Source organism: Rhinolophus ferrumequinum, chromosome 13 (genome assembly GCF_004115265.2).
Source record: "Rhinolophus ferrumequinum isolate MPI-CBG mRhiFer1 chromosome 13, mRhiFer1_v1.p, whole genome shotgun sequence".
In the NCBI taxonomy this organism is placed as follows: Eukaryota; Metazoa; Chordata; class Mammalia; order Chiroptera; family Rhinolophidae; genus Rhinolophus; species Rhinolophus ferrumequinum.
This window is the reverse complement of record NC_046296.1, coordinates 68238741-68252213: the sequence shown is the minus strand read 5'-3', so window position 1 is coordinate 68252213 and position 13473 is coordinate 68238741.

The window sequence follows — 13473 nt, the reverse complement described above, 5'->3', positions numbered from 1 at the left end:
GTTATGGATGGATAAAGGATTGCTAAGTGGAATGATGCTTCATGGGAGAGAGACGCCATGCAGATGAGATGATTTTATGGAAGAAGGGAAAATGGAGATGAAATCCAAACATATCCAGGATTCCATTAGGGTAGAGGTGGTAAACAAGACATTCTTGGTAAAGAAAAAACCTAATCAAAGGCTTGGGGAAGGGAAATATAGTCTTGCAGTCTGCAAATTATCCAAGTTATCTAGGAGATAAACGCTGAAGAATCTACAGGGTAAATGTTGGAATATGCATAGGGGCCTCGGTCTTTCCTGAGTTTTAAAAATTATTTCTGTCTAATATCACAATAATTCTGTTAACGCTTTCGTTGTGATATTCTACAGTTTTCCCTGTCTGTTGAAACTTGCAAAACAATTTTTTTTTTTTTAATTATTGGGGAACAGTGTTTCTCCAGGGCCCATCAGCTCCAAGTTGTTGGCCTTCGGTCCATTTGCGGAGGGTGCAGCTCAGCTCCAGGTCCAGTCTCCATTTTCAATCTTGGTTGCAGGGGGCACAGCCCATCATCCCATTGTGTGAACTGAACTGCCAAACTTGTTATTCAGAGCTCGTGCTCTAACCAACTGAGCCATCCGGCCACCCCTCCAGAAGCTCAGCTCGTTGTCTTCAATCTAGTTGTGGAGGGCTCAGCTCACTGGCCCATGTGGGAATCAAACCGGCAATCCTGTTGTTCAGAGCTCGCGCTCTTACCACTGGGCCATCCAGCCTCCCCAAAACTTGCAAAACATTTGGGTTTCATCAGCTCATTGAACTTTACCACAAATGAATCAAATTTAGCGAATGGTTACCATCTCTTCCGGTGGCAGCAGGAGGGGAGTTAGAAAATTAGAAGCACGGGAGGGACTCACAAGGCATTAATCATAGTATTTCTTGGCAAGTTGCTTGTCACATCAAGAGGCGTTGGCAAAAGCCCAGGAGACAATGAATATGCAACATTTAACTTTTTTCATTCAAGTGACGTGATCCTTTAGATGTGTCATCTGACACTCAGTATTACAGATCCAAGAAAGCATGTCTCAGTCTCTCCCCCACTCCCCCACCGTCTCTCTCTTTCTCTCCCTCTCTCTCCCCAAAATTTGCAGTCAAATGGATGGGTTGAGGGTTCTGTAAAAATGCTCATAACTGAATCATGGAAGTAGTAATAAAAATTCCAAAGATTATTATTGGATAGTCCCACTCTTTCCCTGGCTGGCCTGGGTACTGTTCTTGACATTTTGTGACTTTGGCTTTGGATTTTGTATTTGTGTTCTCTGGATTTAGTTGAACCTGATGTTAACACTTTTAAAGGAGTAATCTTACGGGGATATAGAATTTTTCTTGAATCATCACTAACCTACTGAGTTTTGTCTTTGAATAATTACTAAAAATAATTAAAATTAAAAAAATAATAATACATCCTTTGAGTAGACTACGCCTAAGCCAAGGTGATAAAAATTCAGGAGATTTCCATGAGTGTATTTTGAAATAACACAAAATAAGTTACTTTCTGGCCATGACCTACCATGAACAGCCAATGAGAGCATTATGGGGGGGCCCTCTATGTAGCTATGTAAAATTTAAATTATGCCCCTATGGAGGAAAATGATGGGAAATATAAATTTATATACTTCCTACTATATATGAAGTTTTGTGTTTAGAACTTTTACACATTTTACCTCATTTACTCACTGTTTTGTAGATAAGGAGATTGAGGCTCAAAAAGTTATAATGCTTTTCCCACATTATCAGAAAAAAAGAATTGTTGAACAGAAAGCAAAACCAGGTCTTCTGGTTCTTATCCTTCCAGATCTATTCTACTTCCATCGTTTCATGTAAATGTAAGATATGAAAAGAGATACACAATTACCTTGGTGGTTTGTACGAAGGAGAGATAATTTGGCTTCTCTCAGGAACCTAGTAAAAATGCTCTGTCTGCTAATCAAATGGGTACTGCTGCCTTTATTTTGTGAAAATGCAAGCATTCTGCTGGGGATGTTTCTCAGGGGACATTCTCATCTCAAAAATGGAGTCTGAAATCAATAAAATTATCAAAGTGCTGGCAAAGGAGGACAGAGATGATCCAGTGATTTTATCTGTTCATAATACCACTAGGTAACGAGAAGCTTTACCTTTGCTTGTGACTGCTCTTCATTTCATAAAAGCAGTTCCATCCAAAGGGAAGAGAAAAACAGGTATTTCTTCAACTCTAACCTTGAGCTCAGCGTTTTGTGTTTAGCATCACCTTTTGGTCCCACGACAACCCTAAGAGTTATTATAACCCCTATTTTGTAAGTGTAAGTATCCATGAATACTTTGCAATAGTGAAAAGCTTGGCCACGTAACTGTTTCATTTCAGGAGGCATGACCGTTCTCCAACATCACATTGCTAGGAAGGATTATTTCTGGGGGGAGCCCCACACGGGTACATTGACCAATAAATAGACAAGCTCATGCTAGGCACTGCCATTCTCTGACTCAGATCACCTACTCAGTTAAACCACCAGGGTTTCTGTCTGAGTTCTAATAAGGTTGAAGTAAATCCATTGGTATTAATAGTAATCGTACACATAATCGGTCATTATTACTTTTTAAATCTGTTTACCATGCTCTCACTTATCTTCGTAATAGCCCATTGATAATCATTATTGCTGCTCTTCTTCTTATTTTTCAGATGATGAATAGGAAAGGCATAGAATCGACATGAACTCCTCAAGGTTCCACAGACGTTAAATGGTAAAATTTAGATGTTTAGATTTCAAATTTTGAACTTTTCCCAATGTTATTCTGACTTTCAAAACTGGAAACGGTGCTTTTTGTGGGCCATGCCTGGACAGGTGGTGAGCTTACGTCCTTGGTATGTTAAAAAAGTTGAGGATAAAAGCGTATGATCAGAGGTTTAGCGTCTTGAAAGCCAAAGAACGTGGGTGCATCCGTGTTTTCTATACAGAGGTACAAAGCAGCCCTGAGGAGGGCAATCTAACACATAACCAGACCTGTGTGAGTGAAATGGGTGTTAATACCAGTACTCAAAGATGTGGAAGCTGAGGTTTGACCGATGGAGACATTCCCAACGTGTAAAGCTGGTCATTAACAAAACGAACGATGCCCTGTGGCTGGCTCTCGCTGTGCCTTTCATGTGTCATTAATAGAAGGAAGTGTAGTGTGTCGTTTAAAACTTGAATATCAACATAAAATGAATTGTCCTTAAATCCTGGCTCCTCCATTTAATAGCTCTGCAACCTTGGGCAATTTTCTTAACATCTCTGTGCTTCAATTTCATCATGTTAAAGAATGAAGATCAGCATTTCATCCATCTCAGAGATTTGCCATGAGAATTAAATGGGGCCATACGTAGAAAGTGCTTTAAACAACCCCTGACACAGAGTCAGGTCAAGAAATGTTAGCTATTATTGTTTAATTTAACATAGCCTCGATTTCCTTATCTGTAAAATGGGAATTGATTTACTATTCTCACAAGGTCTTAATAAGAAATATCTGAGGAATAAATATAAAAGGGCATCACATAATAGGCACAGAATGCTTGCTCTGGGTATGGTCGCTACACATTTCTAACTGCTATTAAAAAAAAGGGAGAGAAAGAGCCAGGGCAAGCATTCTTTCAGTAAGCACTTGCCAGATGCCTTTTACATATCAGGTATGTTTTGTACAGAAGACGCTAAGACAAATAATATGCAGATTCTGGTCCCCAAGCACTCACAAGAGGGTAAGGCACACAGATGTGCAGAGAAACGTTTCTGAAATGCAATGATCACTTTCATGGAGGTTTGAAGACAGAGAAGAGAAGAGAAGAGAAGAGAAGAGAAGAGAAGAGAAGAGAAGAGAAGAGAAGAGAAGAGAAGAGAAGAGAAGAGAAGAGAAGAGAAGAGAAGAGAAGAGAAGAGAAGAGAAGAGAAGAGAAGAGAAGAGACCTTGCCTGGAAGCCTTCTAGCATCAGTTTTCATTATGAACTTATTTGAATTGAATACAAGAAACGATTAGCTTTTCTCTACCTAGCTAACATGAGGCCAGGGTGCTATGACGGAGACGCAGTGTTACACTGGAGACCAGGTGGCCTGGTCTTAGCCTTGGCTTGTGTTACCCCAGGAATGCTCATCGACAGCCGAAACTGTCTGTGATGAGCGTTTACCGGCTAGGACCAGCTCTGACTGCGGCACACAGAAGACAGAGGGAAGACTTTGGGGGAGTTGACTATTGTGCTGGTGAGACCAGACTTAAACAGAAGGATGCATTCCTGGCGGGTATAAGGCATCACGTCATCTGATATCGGGCAGTGTATGCCAGAGCATCACTTCCGGGAGGAGTTCAGGGTCGAGAGCCCACGTCAAGGACAGAATTATTCCAGGTTTGTAGGGAGATAGTTCTAGGGAGTTTGCGGCTAGGGATGAATGTGAACCTTGAGTTTCTGATTCAAACATTAAAAATAATCTCCCCTTCTTTTAACTGTTAATAGGTTTTATCTATCCCACTCTCATGGGTTTTCTCACTTTCCAAAGTGAATTAGCATTATTTGTGGGGAGTTTCTTTCATTCTTTTAGGAGCCTGAAAACTCTCTAAAGGCAGAGTGGGTTTTAGTTATCTTTATTGCTCCAGCACACAGTAAGTTAATGTATGCTCATGTGTATATTCAATGTCTGTTAACAAGTGAATGGCATAGTAGCAATGGAGAGATACGTGAGTGTGGGATGAACTCCCAACTGTCCATCAGCGGGAGTTCTAATTAGCAGTAGGAATAGCTGATGGCCGAAACCAGGAGTAAATGGCTCAGGATTTTATCCCAGTGTCCATCCCATACCCAAACCAGGTGGCATAACCTGTGCTTGGGACTCTAGGGATGAGGAGCTCCACTCCGAGACTAGCCTTCATCAACCTACCCAGTTTCTACATGCTGTGGGGACAGAGTCCCAGAGAGCAGTTTCCAGGCTCTCGACCTCATGTGGAAAGCTGCTGGCTCAGGTAGTAGATGGCCGTCCGCTGTGACTAGTTGGCCATCAGCTGTAACCAATTAGCCATTGGCCACTAATATAATTGCCATGGCTACACTAGGAGGTTGGTTGGTTGGTTGGTTGGTTGGTTGCCAGAGAAGCGGACTGCGGATTGCAGTTAGCAAGTGAGGTTGGTTGGCAGAGAAGCGGACGGCAGGTTGCGGATCATGTGACTCCTTCTTCCTGTGTCTCCAACCCAGCTGCCAGTGAGAATATAGTGGTATGACTCCCCTGTCTATGGCTCCGTGGGTGTTCCTTTTTGGCCTCGCCATAACCTGTGTTCTTATGTGGGGAGCAGGAGCTGAGACCCCGCCTGACACCCTGCATGACACATGGCGCAGCGAGCAGGGTGTGGTGCCGGCCAGAATTTTCAAAGGCGTAATGGAGCAGTTTATACATATGAAAGCTCAGTTTAGCGAGCAGGGTACGGTGTCGGCCAAAGCTCCCCAAAGGGCAGTGGAGCAGTTTGTGTGTGTGAACACCCAGTCTCAGGAAGCCCGTGAGGAGCAGCACCAGGAGCAGGAAACACGATCTACCTGGGAGAAATGTGACCCCTCGGTGAATTAGTGGTCCTCTCAAGCCTCCGGATGGCATGCCGCCCTATTGGCCAAAGCAAGCGTCATCTTCCTTTTGGTGGTTTGCTGCTGCCGTGGGCTCCTAGAGTTGTGGACGTCTGACACTGAGGCCTCCACCCGATTGGACGCCTGGCACGGTGAGCAGGATTCCGGCCAGGTAGGAATGGTGTCTGACTCTGGGCAGGAGGACATGTGACGCACACACAGTTTGTGGTACCCGGTGGCCACTATTCTCGGGAGCTGGACCCCTGTGGAGGAGTGGGAGGACGTGGACAGTTCTCCAACCAGCATAGGCTGGAGAAAGCGAAGGTTGTTGCAGCTATGTGGGCTGGGAAGTGCTTGCTGAGGCGACCAAAGTGCGGGACTTGTGGTCCCACGGGGAGACGCTTGCTGAGTCCTCAGTGGAAGATGCGGGTGAGATCAAGGTCGTCCCTCACCTCCAGGCTGGGGAGGACTTGGAGCCCTCGCTCTGCGGAGAGGACACACATTGTGAGGCCAACGCACAGCCCTGCCTGGCGAATGACTGCGGACTATGGGGAATTGCCTTCCATCCCTGATTCGATGGACCGCTTGACTGTTTGCTTGGGAACGTACCACCATGTAGTGGAACTGGCGGATGTTTACTTCCTGTATCTCGCCCAGCCCCCAGTGAGACTGGTGCAGGAAGAACCCTTGTTGGGGTACAGGAGGATGTTTACTTCCTGTGTCTTGACCAGCCACCATCGAGAATATGTGAGAACCCTGGCTGTACCCAGAAAGACTGGTAGTACCCTGAGAACCCTGGCTATGCCCAGGAAGTCTGACTGTGCCCAGAAAGTAGATGGACATCGAGGGACACCCCCTGAGACATTTGAACTAGACTAAAACTTTTTCTCGTGAGCTGGGTTCCTGACACAGGGCCCCTCATGGAAGAAGCTTGTCTCATAGATTGTGAGGCAAGACGCTGGGGGTGTGGAGTGTGAGGATAGGGTCCCAGAGAGCAGTTTCCAGGCTCTCGGCCTCACGTGGAAAGGTGCTGGCTCGGGTAGTAGATGGCCATCCGCTGTGACTAGTTGGTCATCAGCTGTAAACCAATTAGCCATTGGCCACTAATATAACTGCCATGGCTATCTTAGGGGGTTAGTTGGTTGGTTGGTTGGTTTGTTGCCAAAGAAGCAGACTGTGGATTGCAGTTAGCAAGTGAGGTGAGGTGGGTTGGCAGAGAAGCAGATGGCAGGTTGTGGATCATGTGGCTCCTGCTTCCTGTGTCTCCAACCCAGCCGCCAGCGAGAATATAGTGGTGTGACTCCCCTGTCTATGGCTCCGTGGGTGTTCCTTTTTGGCCTCGCCATATCCTGAGTTCTTGTGTGCGGAGCGAGACCAGAGACCCCGCATGACACCCTGCATGACGCTTTCATCCAGATTTAGCTCCACTGTGTTTGCCCCTGGAAACACAGGTGAATCTTTGTCATCCTTTTGGGTCATCTGTCTCTCTCTAAGTGAGCCCTGAGAGAGAAGGAGCCGCTGGCAGGAGGCAGGCAGACAGCATGGCTGAAACTTGCGGGCTGATGGGTGGGAGACGAGAATGGAGCCTGAGTTCCAGGACTTCTCTTCTGTCCAGAACCACTGTCAGCCTTCTTGTTCCTCCACTGGCTGCCTGGGGCGGCTGCCTGTCAGGACTGCAGCAGCAGGACTCCCAAGTTCTCTGGCCCCCAGTGGGGTTCGGGTGATGAGGAGTGCTAGCTGGGGAGTGGAGGGGGAGGGAGGGCTTAGCTTCATCCCCTGCAGGTGGTCTCGTGGTGGCTGTTTCCCCGACTGGAGGTCCTGGATCCCTTCAGAGACTCTGTTCTCCAACTCTCCGTGTCCTCGTGTCCTCGCAGACTCTGGCAGCTGCCCTTCCTCTCATACTAGTCCTTCAGGTTAGAAGTGGGAAAGCTCAGCTGATAGAAACCTCCATAGTTCACACCCCACCAAACCTTAGTGGTTAGTGCCCTGTATAAACTTTATAGATTTGCCTATTTGAGGTATGTTTCACGTTGGAACCCTAACTGCTAGAGATCGACAAATGAAAACTTACCTGCCCAGCACAGAGAGTTGTTTTATTTTTACTTTCTCCTTCACAAGTTCGGATGCATCTTCTCAACTCTGTGACCCTGGACAAATATGTGTCCACCTACAGGCTCGATTTCCTGATCTCCGAAGTGGAATTAATAACTTGGGTTCTTAGGGGCATTGAATGAGAAAATACACATGAAATACTTACAATGGGCCTTGGAAACAGCAGATATTGGATACAATCAGCTTTAAAAAGATACAATTTTGAAGCTACTCATTCTTTTCACTGTTGTAATAAATGAAAATATGTGTCATTTTGTGCTCTGACTGGGAGTTTATAGCAAAATAGTAAAAGTCAAAGATGAGGGGGAGTTTTTTATTTTTTATTTTCCTAAAACAAACCATCTAAGAATCATTCCATGTGAGTAACCGGAGCCTTTCAAACATGGCTCCACCCATGGATTCTGGAAACAACAGAAGAGTCATTCTGTTCAAAGGTTCCTCTGAATTGCACCATTCCAGCAGGTTTTATGAGAGATTATACAGCTCTGTAAAGAGCTTGATCAAACATGACAACAGGCCCACAGATAACATCATTGTCAGTTTACTCAATTGAGTTATCTGGAGAAATATGGGATTTAATTAGAGTCTATCCTCCATCCTGTTAAAAGTGAGCAGAGAGGAGGAGGCATGCCAGCCGAGCCAGAACAAAGAGACCATGCTTGGAGCAGCCATGCCTTTCACCCTTCCCAAGGCCAAGTCCTTAGAAGTTGTTAGGACGCTGCTGTCCGCGGCAGGGAAGAAAAAGGCAGAGCCTCCTTTCTGTGAAAGGCAAGGCCTCCCTGTCCAATTACTCTGAAGCCACCCAGAATAAAACTAAAGAACACTGTGGTTTTGAAAACAGGAGGCCTAGTAGACGTCTGTGTGAGCAATAAGGTACAGAGAACGTTCGCTTGGAGAGGAAGCTCTGTGCAGAGGAGAGAATGTTGATTTCCACATCTCCTTTTCGCCCTGAGTCTGACTGACTTGAGAGCAGAGGCTGGATTTGCTGATGGCTACAGGGCACAGCACACGGTTCCACTGGGCCCAGCGGATGTTAACGACAAATGAACAAAAAGTTGCCTTTCTTTGCTTTTTAAGATAATTTCTGAATCTGATTCAGAATGGTAAATTTTCTGTATTTCTTAGAAAGTTTACTACCAGCACTGGCCCATGAAGGTAGGACCTGAATATTTTGATATAATGCTAAAATCAGGCTCTCTTATAAGCTATTTTCTTGGAGTGTTCAATCAATTACCATTCCTTTTGTTTGTTTGTTTGTTTTCTGGATAATTTAAAATCCTTCTTCTTGCTAAGGAGACAAAAAGACAGCAACGAGGTGGGTGGAGCGGGGTGAGAACTAGAAACCGTGGCATTTTGATGTGTAACTTTCACTACTTCCCAGAGAAGCTGCTGCCATCTTTTCCTGTCCTTTGTCCCTTCATTCGTTTTAAGATGTGTGCGTGACAAATGCTCATCCCTGTCCATATGTAGCAGCACCCACCCTGTGTGGGGGGTGCTTTTCTACATGAGCTTCTGACTCCCCTTCCAGTAGCACAAACTGGCACTAGACCCGGAAAAGGCCATTCTATTTACTGGAAGCAGGCTGGTGTTTGGTTTTCATTATGAGTCTAGTTTTCTCTCTGTTCCCCACTATGTGGCAGGCATATGGTCTTCACGTCTTGTTAAAGCTTTACATTAAGGGCTGTTTGTTTCTCGTGTTCATTAGACAATTCTGCACAAACCAGAGTCATTCTTCATGAAATGGCAGCCTTGCAAAACACTTCCCTGGTCTCCCTGAGGCCGGTGTGCAGTTTGGAGGGTCCTACCTGAGGGCGGGGAGCCAGTCGTCTAGGCCCGAATGTCACATTTCTTCACGCTCATCATCCTGTTTTGCTGATGTAGTTTTCGTTCCCACTTTGCAGCTCCATTCACAGACAGTGATGGGAAAAACCTTCTGGAGAGGAATGGGAAGGGCAGCAGGCACTGGTGATCCAACTCCTGGGACATTAGGTGACGTCGTGAGCTCTCCTGCCCAGCGTGTGACTCAATATTCCTTGCGATGGACGGTATTATTCCGGGGTTAGCGATAGACAACAGCATTCTCTTACATGAAAATTCCCAAGAATGGATCCCATTGCTTTCAGCTCCCTCAGATGTTTTTGACAATGAAGAGTGGCTGTTGAGGAGAGCCTGACATTTAACAAGTACCACAGCCACTGTATAAGGGATTCCATCCGTGTGGCTGAAGTCACAGCTTGGGGAGGGTCACACCAGCCTGCGGTGAATGTGCTTGGCCTCCGGTGTGGCCACAGCCACTGGGGTACACACTCCATACTGTTCCACGGAGCTTCCCCCCTGAACTGGTTTTGTTCAGGTTACAGGATAATTGTCTGTGTATTTTGTTAAGTTTTATAGAAGCTATTGTTGTGAGGGTTTTTTTTTAGTAGTTTACTCCTCCATACTGGTAGCAGAAACCACCAAACTAGTTAATGAAAAGGACAGACAGACTAACAAACTAACAAATAATTGATGCAAACACAATCCTTTCAAACATCACTAAGGATAAAAATGACATCCGCCACAGCCACTCTCCTCCCCTGTGCACGTCTCTGAGTACAACCGTCCACATTGTAAAGCTGCTTTCATGTGCAGCCTCCCCAGAGATGCCAGGTCGGGCAGGCCCCTCTCTCCGGTTAAGACGTGTGGGCACCACTTACCCTGCCGCTCAGAGCGGAGGCCCAGCAGCCATTCTGAGCTTTCGCCTCTAAGATCACAGCCGTCACAGAGCAGAAAAGGAAGCTTTGCAATGTCATGTCCACACCCTTTCCTGGCTCGAACCCTCATTGGAAAAAGGGAACGGGAACGAGATAAACGAGGCTACAGAGGATTCCCCCTGAAAAGGGGAGCGAGTCTGCTGCATGGTGAGGAGGAAAGTCATTCTGTGGGTCTGGGAGACACAACTCAAGTGTGACTTTTGGAGAAGGCCATGCCTTTAAACTTTTAATACCACAATTCTCAGTTGGGCTTGTCTTGTGTTTCTTCATGATAATAGTCAGCGTATGCAGTCTAGCAGTAACACAAAATAGGTGATGCTGTGTTCTTCTCAGAGTATTAAATCTGGAAGCAGACCATGCCCACATGTTTGATTTCCAGGTCAAAGGATGTCTGATATCGCCAGCAGTATAGTTTATGAATTTACTGTGCAACTAATAAACCAACCTGTGAGGATATACTTTAAGATCATGCAAATACTCTGTTCTCCTCAAAATATCCCCCTTGATTTAAATCAATTGATGATTCTTTCATGAATCACCATTTCCTGGGATGTTAGAAAAATGCTGAATCTTCCAACGGCAGTAGTCTTTTCACATTTGCTAGTTGCACTGAAAGTTCTTATAGAAGCAAGAGGCCCCCTCTTAGCCCCAGCTTCTTACTTATTATTGGTGTTGACTCGTGGATTTATAACGACTTGTGTGTCATTATTTTGATGACCTTCAGTGGCTCCTGGGTCTTTGTGACATGTCCTCATCTTTCTTTCCAGCACATCCTTGCTTTCTGGTAGAAAGGGATATTCTAGACTCATAATGTCTATTATACCCTCACCGTGAAATCACCACAAAATGAAGATTTCGGGAAAACATCCTCTCGATGGCTTTTCCTGGAACTCTATTACCAAAATGGCCTGCATTATGTGAGACTGAAGATTGTTAGATCTAGGATCGTGTTTGTGGGTTTGGGTTAGTCCTACCCTATTTCCCCAAAAATAAGACCTAGCTGAGCAATCAGCTCTAATGTGTCTTTTGAAGCAAAAATTAATATAAGACCCAGTATTTTATATTGTATTATACTATATTATATTATATTATATTATATTATATTATATTATATTATATTATATTATATTGTATTATATTAAAGACCTAGTCTTATATTATGGTAAAATAAGACCGGGTCTTGTATTAATTTTTGCTCCAAAAGATGTATAAGAGCTAATTGTTCGGGTAGGTCCTATTTTCGGGGAAACACGGTAGTTTTCATAAAATGCAATTACCTAACCTTCTTCTGACGAGGTCCTGTGTGCTCAAACATACCTGTATGATTCCAGTAAGAACACGGTCAAGTTTCTGTCTGTGCCATTGCGTAACATTTAAGGAAATAACGAAAAATTCTCGACTCCCAAGATTTGAAGGACGTGATACTTAAAAATCAGACACATTATTTGAAGCTTAATGCAGACACACACTGTATCTGCCTGTGGAGATTAAGCTGGTGGGGAGGGGGTCCGGGGGGGCAGGCTCTGGTCGGAGGAGAGGACCACTGGGCGTGGTTTGCCATCGTTCTGGCTTTCATCTTCCTTTAGGATTCAAAGGTCTCTGGAAAGCCACAGGAGCTCAGACACTTTCTCATTAGTGGAAAACCTGCTCTTCAGTCTGAGGCTTGTCTCTTGGCAAAACCAGCAGATGTGTTACGTAGACTATACAGCAAAGGAAGAGGAATGGCCATATGACCTAGGTGGGCAGCTCCACTCCTGGCCCCACTCGGAGAGCATGTGATGGTGCGTGAAGGGCCATGACTAAGTCAAATGCTGAACGTCATCGTTCCTCAAATGTGTTCAGAGCAGGACCTTGGCACCCTCGATCACTGAGTTAAATTAAACCTTCTCAGTGCGAATGACTGCACATGTGTTACCATGATTTTAACCCGTATTTGGACACTTTCTGACTATGCTGCAGCCAAATACATATTAGCTTATAAACTAAAGAGATAGTTATTTCCCAAACCATAGATAGACCCAAACTGTCATAAACTGATTTTGTTATAAAGTTCAAAAAAAGTGTATATTTTTTTCAGAGCCTCACTTTATTTTCAAATTTGAAATATCTGCTTCTTTCTTTTGACAATTTTCCGTGGACTCAGCTCAGACCTTGTATGATTGTTCAAGCCACAGGATTCTGTAATATTTACCAGTAAAAGTCTAAAGCCTATCGTCACACTTCCTGCTGCAGCCACCAAGCAGGGGTCTAAATGTAAAGGGCAATGGGAAATGTTTTGATTTACACCATATAGTGAGTATATCCATAACCACCCCATAAAGGCAGTGACGTAAGACAGGCTCTCCAGAAAGTCTCATTTTCTTTCTTTTTGTCCCGGGTATTTTTCATAAACTTGTACAACAATGCACTAGTTATAACTTATTTCAGCTCAGGTCTGAAAATGCGCCTTCCTAGACAAAAACCCTGCCCTTTTCCTAGCCAAAAGTTGTTTTCCTCTTATTGTTTTACAAATTAAATGTATCCACGAAGCCACTCACAGGTGATTCTCTTTCGTACCTCACAGAGATGATCTCAGAACAGATATCCATCCCACTGGGTTGGCTGTTCTCTTTGTCTCCTCCCTTTTTCATTAATATTTCATCTCTAAGATGAACTCTCTGAAACCGTGGTGGAGGAAGAGTGTAATTTTGATAAAATAGATCTTCCGTGTTTGACTCACTTCAAAGGCCGGCCTCGATAGAAAGACGCAGTGAAGGCAGGGTTGAAAAAATGGTTCCAGACCCACGCCTCGGGTGTGAGATTCATTCATCGTTGGCTAATGGCTTTGTGAGTTTTTGTTCTCTTCCATTTTTTTTTTTTTAAGCACCTTGTTTTAAAAATGCGTGTGTGGAGGGTTGGGGAGGACTGCTAAACAAATGAGAAACTGATTTTTAATTCTTGCCCTGACCTCTTCCCCACCCGCTTCTTTCCATCTGCTCTGTTCAATCTGGCTGCTTGGGTGTGAGCGACTCCAGATCACACCA